We start from the raw sequence: 5,951 nt of genomic DNA on the forward strand, positions 1-5,951 counted from the left end.
GACGCGCTTGGAGTGGACGCACCTGGAACGCGTTCTTTAACGCGTTCTAGGCGTCTGACGCGCCAAAACCGTGTTTCCAATAGCAACACACGCCAATCGTGAGTGCTTTACCTTTTCTATTTCACGTCCGTTCCAAGCGCGTCCGTGTAAAGGTCAAAACTCTGCGCTTTCGCGCGCGATTGGAATGGCGCCTGGCGTGTGTGTATTTCACACAGTTTTAGCGGGAAGTGTCTTACTGAAACCACGTATTTTCTTTTAGTGTTAGTTGTATCCTTGTATCATCTCGGTGTTCTGTAGTGGTTATAGTTAAGTATTTTCAAATTAAAAATTATACAAAATATATTTAAATTATATTGAATTAATACACATTAAATTTTTTTTTGCACATTTTTATTCACTTAAATTTAAATTTTACTTGGCCACCATGTTAAAATTAAAGCAAAAAAAAATTGCTATTGCGTCTATGAGTTTATTTCTGTATATAAATTCATTAAATAAGAAAAAACGTTCCAAGTGGGTTAAAACTTGGAAACTAAATCGAGTAAAATCCAGTGATATGATTTTGTTACGTGAGCTCCGCCAAAATGATCCGGACGACTTTAAAAACTACCCAAGAATGGATGGTGAAGATTTTGATTACCTGTTGAAGATAGTGGGTCCTATGATAAAAAAGCAAGACACAATTATGCGTGAGTCTATTAGTCCAGAAGAACGCTTAGTAGCAACACTGCGGTTCTTGGCTACGGGGAGATCTTATGAAGATCTGAAGTTCAGTACGAGAATATCGGCTCCTAGTCTATCACATATTATTCCGGAGACATGCCTAGCAATTTACAATAGTCTAAAAGCAGAATATATGAAGGTAAAACGAAACACATTTTAATAATATTTTAAATATAATATTTATTATAATAATATAATATTTAATAAAAACTTGTTCAACTCAACTTAATTGTATTAAAAAAAAATATGTTATACCTTTTAACAAGTTATAATTATAAAAAAAAAATAATACCTTTTCTAATAAAAATAATACTGAGAATAAACTGGGTTCTAAACTCCTAACTCCTAAAGAATATTTAAAAATGAGTCACTATAATATATATTTTTACTAACCATAAAAAACAATTTAAATACTCTTTTGCAAATTATTATCATAAAAAAGCAAATCATAAAAAAATTGGAATACCTTTTTTCAAATTATTATAATTAAAAAATTGCAATACCTTTTGCAAGTTATTATAGTAAAAAAGCAAATAAAAGATAATAATATGATCGTTACTCCTGAGGACTGTTTAAAGATGAGTCACTGATATAAGTCGATGGTTGAGAATAATTATAAGTTGAAGCTGAACTAATAGATTGCGTCGATAAAATTTTATCATTTAAAGGAAGTGTAGGCCTTTGAAGGTCATAATTATTTATATGAGAGAAATACATTTCATCATTTCGAATATTTGTTACTAATGGTTCATAAATATCGGTGTTGGGAGTTAACGACCCCAATAGACCTTTAGATAAGATCTTGTTAATTAAAAGATCAGCATAGATACTCTGTTTGTTTTCCATCTTCTTCAACTTAGCCGCTACGTTAATCCCAATCGCATCATACTCATTTATTTCTGTATTTTGACTCAATGCTTGTGTACACGCCTTCATAAATTCTACTTGGCGATCTGTAACGGTGCGTTTTTTTTTTGTGGAATTTATATGAAGGGGTTGAGCTGGCTGAGGAGGCGAGAAAAACTTCGAAGTTATCGGATGATCTACAATACTTTCTGCATTTGAAAGCTCCAATGGCTCCAATGGCTCAAACTCTGATACCTAAATAAAAAATATATATAGTATATTTGATAAGTAAAATAACTTTTATTTTGTTCCATTTAAGATTATGAGAATGTATTGATTTTACAAATCTGTATTTATTATTTTTTTTTTTAATGTATGAATACACTTTCAGGTAAAAATGCTAGTCCTAAAGTTTCATTCGCCACTTTATAGATAGGAAATTTCATCTAATTGGTAATGTTAATAGGTAATTTTCTGAAATTCTCAATAGTTTTTCCAAGCGTAAGCAATAACTTCCGAAAAATTGACAAAAAACGGTACAAATATCATTTAAAAAAAAAAAAAAGGATTCTCTTTCATGATACCTATTAAGTAATAATCTAGAAAGTTCCGATTTAATAATCTAAAAACCTAAAATATCAAAAAGATAATATAATAGAACTACTTTTATTTCAAAATTTATATTATATACTTAAAATGATCATTATACTTAAATTTATAATTTTTTGATTTCCAAAATTAGTATTTCTTTATCAAATGTAATTAAATGATATACAGACACAGTAGCAAAATTTTGATTCCACAGTTTTTTTATTGTAGGTAAAAACTACATTAAATAGAAAATACGAATTTAAAATATTTTAACAACGATTTAATTTTTTTCTCATATAGTTTCCTTCTAAGTCAGATGACTGGACAAATATCGCCACTGGTTTTCAAAATCAATGGCAGTTCATAAACTGTGGTGGCTCTATCGACGGAAAACATATCCGAATTGTACAACCCCCCCAAAACAGGAGCTCAATTTTATAACTATAAAGGATTTTATAGTATAGTATTGATGGCTATTGTTAACAGTAATTATGAATTTACGTATGTTGATGTCGGGAAAAATGGAAGAATATCGGATGGTGGCGTTATTGAAAGTACAATATTTTATGAATTATTAAACCAGGGAAAATTACACCTACCCAAAAACGAGGATACTGTAAACAAAATGAATTTCGTTTTTCTCGCTGACGAAGCTTTTTCGTCGAATGAAAATATTCTGAAACCGTACTCTCAACGAGAATTAGATTACGAAAAACGAATATTTAATTACCGATTGTCAAGGGCTAGGAATTGTGTGGAAAATGCTTTTGGTTTGATTGCCGCAAGGTTTAGAGTATTGCAAAGTGCTATACATTTAGCCCCAGAAAAAGCCACTTATATAGTATTAGCCATATGCATTTTGCATAACTTTTTAAGAAAACGTGGTGGCTCATACATTTCAAGTTCTACGTTTGATAGAGAAGATAATGATCATATTTTACAAAACGGTGAATGGAGAGATTCCAACAGTCAACTTCATGGTTTACAACCCACTCGTAATGCCTCCGTTTCTATGCGTGCCAAAATGAATCGAGAGCAATATAAGGATTTTTTTAATAATGAGGGTTCTGTGGAATGGCAAGACAATATTCTTAAATTGGGAAGAGCCTAATATTATGAAATAAAATAATTTTTTTTCATTGTATTACATTTTGTAAATTGTAGTTGTTTACATACCTACAATAGTAAGATATTATCATATCAATTAAATATCTTTAATATTTGATACATGTATTTGTAAATGTATATATATATATATTATTTTTTTAATACCTACCAAACTTATAAAAACTGTTTGTTTACGTTCATCAACAAAAAAAGAATTTATAAGGTATTAAAATGGTTAAGTATACACTTAAATAATAACATTAGTATTCATTTTAATTTTTAAACATTTAAAGTAGGTACCTACCTATTTTTTTTTTTTTGTAATTTAACTAATTATAGGTAGAGAATCCATTAAATTAGAAATAATTAACTATAATAATAATTATTATATAAATGAAAAAAAAGTTTTATTCAACTTAAATTTGTTGTACCTACTATGTTTAAGGAATATATTTATCATTTTTTAAAATAATTTAAAAAAATTAATATTTAAAACTACTTACATCATCATTATTTTGTTCATCATTTGTTTCCTCGTTGCAACTATCAGACCGAATGTTACATATACTGTTTGATGGAGTTTCTTGGTCTATGGTGAATTGTAATAAATTATAATACCAGAGAGTTGGCTCATAAATTTGATCGTGTGCACTACCAGAACGTTTTGAATTTAAAATTTTTTTGAGTTCTTTCCTGAAGGAACCTCAAAGGCCTTGGATTTTTTTGACCACGAACTCACGGTTTGCTTCAGGATGAATTGTTTTACATAATTCGGTTAGTTCGTCATACGCGGCACTTTTTAAGTTTTTGTTTAAGTACTCTTTTGATTTAATTTTCCAAAGACAAGGAAATTCGCGATACTTTTCTAAAAAAGTTGTCGTGAATTCTTTAGACCAATATCGCGTATCAGTCATATTTTCAGATATTATGATACTGATATAATACTATGTACAAATATAAAGTCAGAGTTTAAATAATATAATAAAAAACACAGAATTAAAATAATAATTTAATGTACGTGAAATCTCGTAAATATAACGTGCACAACTGAGACTGAAATATAAATATTTCCGGTCATCGATGGCGCGAATCACGCGTGAGCAGCAGGCGTGTCTAAAGGCAACAACGTTCTTGGTACGGACGACAAGACTACACAGGTTTAGACAAGTGCTAAGTCTGCACACGATTTTAATTTTAAACGCACAGTTTTATCACGCGTTCTTTGCGCGTCCATTCCAATCGTGCCCGAAATCGCTTACGTCTAAAGGGGGCTAATTAGTTAAATATAACGATGTGTAATACATATTTCCCAAACTTTATCAACCAAGTGTTGCTAGCTCTCTTCACAGCACTACTAAGTTTCCCTCCTTCTAGTACATCCATTCCCTTAATTGCAGCAACCCTCACCTGGTCTTCAATAAATGATCCACTATGAACTATGTGCATGTATTTCCAAGTACTTTCTGCTAGCTCTTTCTCAGATCCAACTTCAAACTAGACTGGACAGTCTAATGCAATACAGGTCCAAATATGAATCCTGTCAAGATGATATTGAAAATCATACAGCAGTTACGGTTGAAATGCTAGATCACAGGACTGGTGTTGATGATTTTTTCTGTTCACTTAAAGCTGAGATTTTAGATATAATTGAGCGCTATTCTAAGGTTCCATTCAACACCTCAAGTACACCATCGCAGCCTATCATTCGGGATTCCATGAAACTGCCATTCATTCCTGCTCCTACCTTTGATGGTGATCTACAAAAATGGGTATAATTCCTTGACGCATTCAATGCTATGTTTCATTACAACCAAGGATTATCTGATGTACAGCGTTTACACTATTTGAAATCTTGTCTGGTCGGTCCTGCTGCGGAAGTAATACGTACCATTCCAACAACTGATGTAAATTATTCCACAGCCTATAATGCTCTAATTGAAAGATATGAGAACAGGTCACTTATTATCCAGTCGCATATACGTTCGTTGTTCCAAACACCGCAAGTGCACAAGCCTGCTGCCAATGAGTTACGGCAACTACATCACCATGTTGTATCACAAGTCAATGCTCTGAAGGCACTTGATCAGCCGGTGGAGCAGTGGGATGCATGGCTGGTAACCTTGTTGTGTTGCAGATTGGACCCAACCACCGTCGGCGAATGGCAACTATTACAGTCAACCAAAAATCTTCCTAAATTTAGTGACTTAGAAAGGTTCTTATCAAATCGTGTGTCAGCCTATGAAGTTGGTGAAGCAGGTAACCAGTCAACCCAGTATAAACATTTGTCTATTGGTACTCGTCCAGTCCAAAAAAGAGTTCTATTTACCAAGCAAACTGATAGTCCACCCTTTAAAGATAGAAAATGTTTGGTGTGTTCTCAGCAGCATCGTGTATCAAGCTGTGATGTATTTAATAAAATGTCTCTGCCTGAGCGCCAAGATATAGTTTTCAAAAACAAGCTATGTTATAATAAGTGCCCCTAAGTGCCCCTCAGAATCAGATTCTGATAATGGCTCATAATCCAAGTCTTCACTTCCTATCTCATCATCTGAGCTATTACCAATTCTTGGCCTTTTCCTAGCTCTCTCAGAAGTTGTAGTTGTTCTCTCATCTTCTATTAACTTGACATCTACTTCTTCCAAGTTGCAGAGGAGAACACATACCATGTCATGTCTTAAGCTAAG

General features: G+C 32.3%; 1 pseudogene; it reads left to right on the forward strand.

Annotated features, from left to right (window-relative positions):
- Positions 1 to 430: 430 nt before the first annotated feature.
- LOC112681363 lies at positions 431 to 3,430 on the forward strand (annotated as a pseudogene).
- The last annotated feature ends 2,521 nt before the right edge of the window (positions 3,431 to 5,951 follow it).

Source organism: Sipha flava, unplaced genomic scaffold (assembly GCF_003268045.1).
Source record: "Sipha flava isolate LNK unplaced genomic scaffold, YSA_version1 19043_pilon_pilon, whole genome shotgun sequence".
Classification (NCBI taxonomy): Eukaryota; Metazoa; Arthropoda; class Insecta; order Hemiptera; family Aphididae; genus Sipha; species Sipha flava.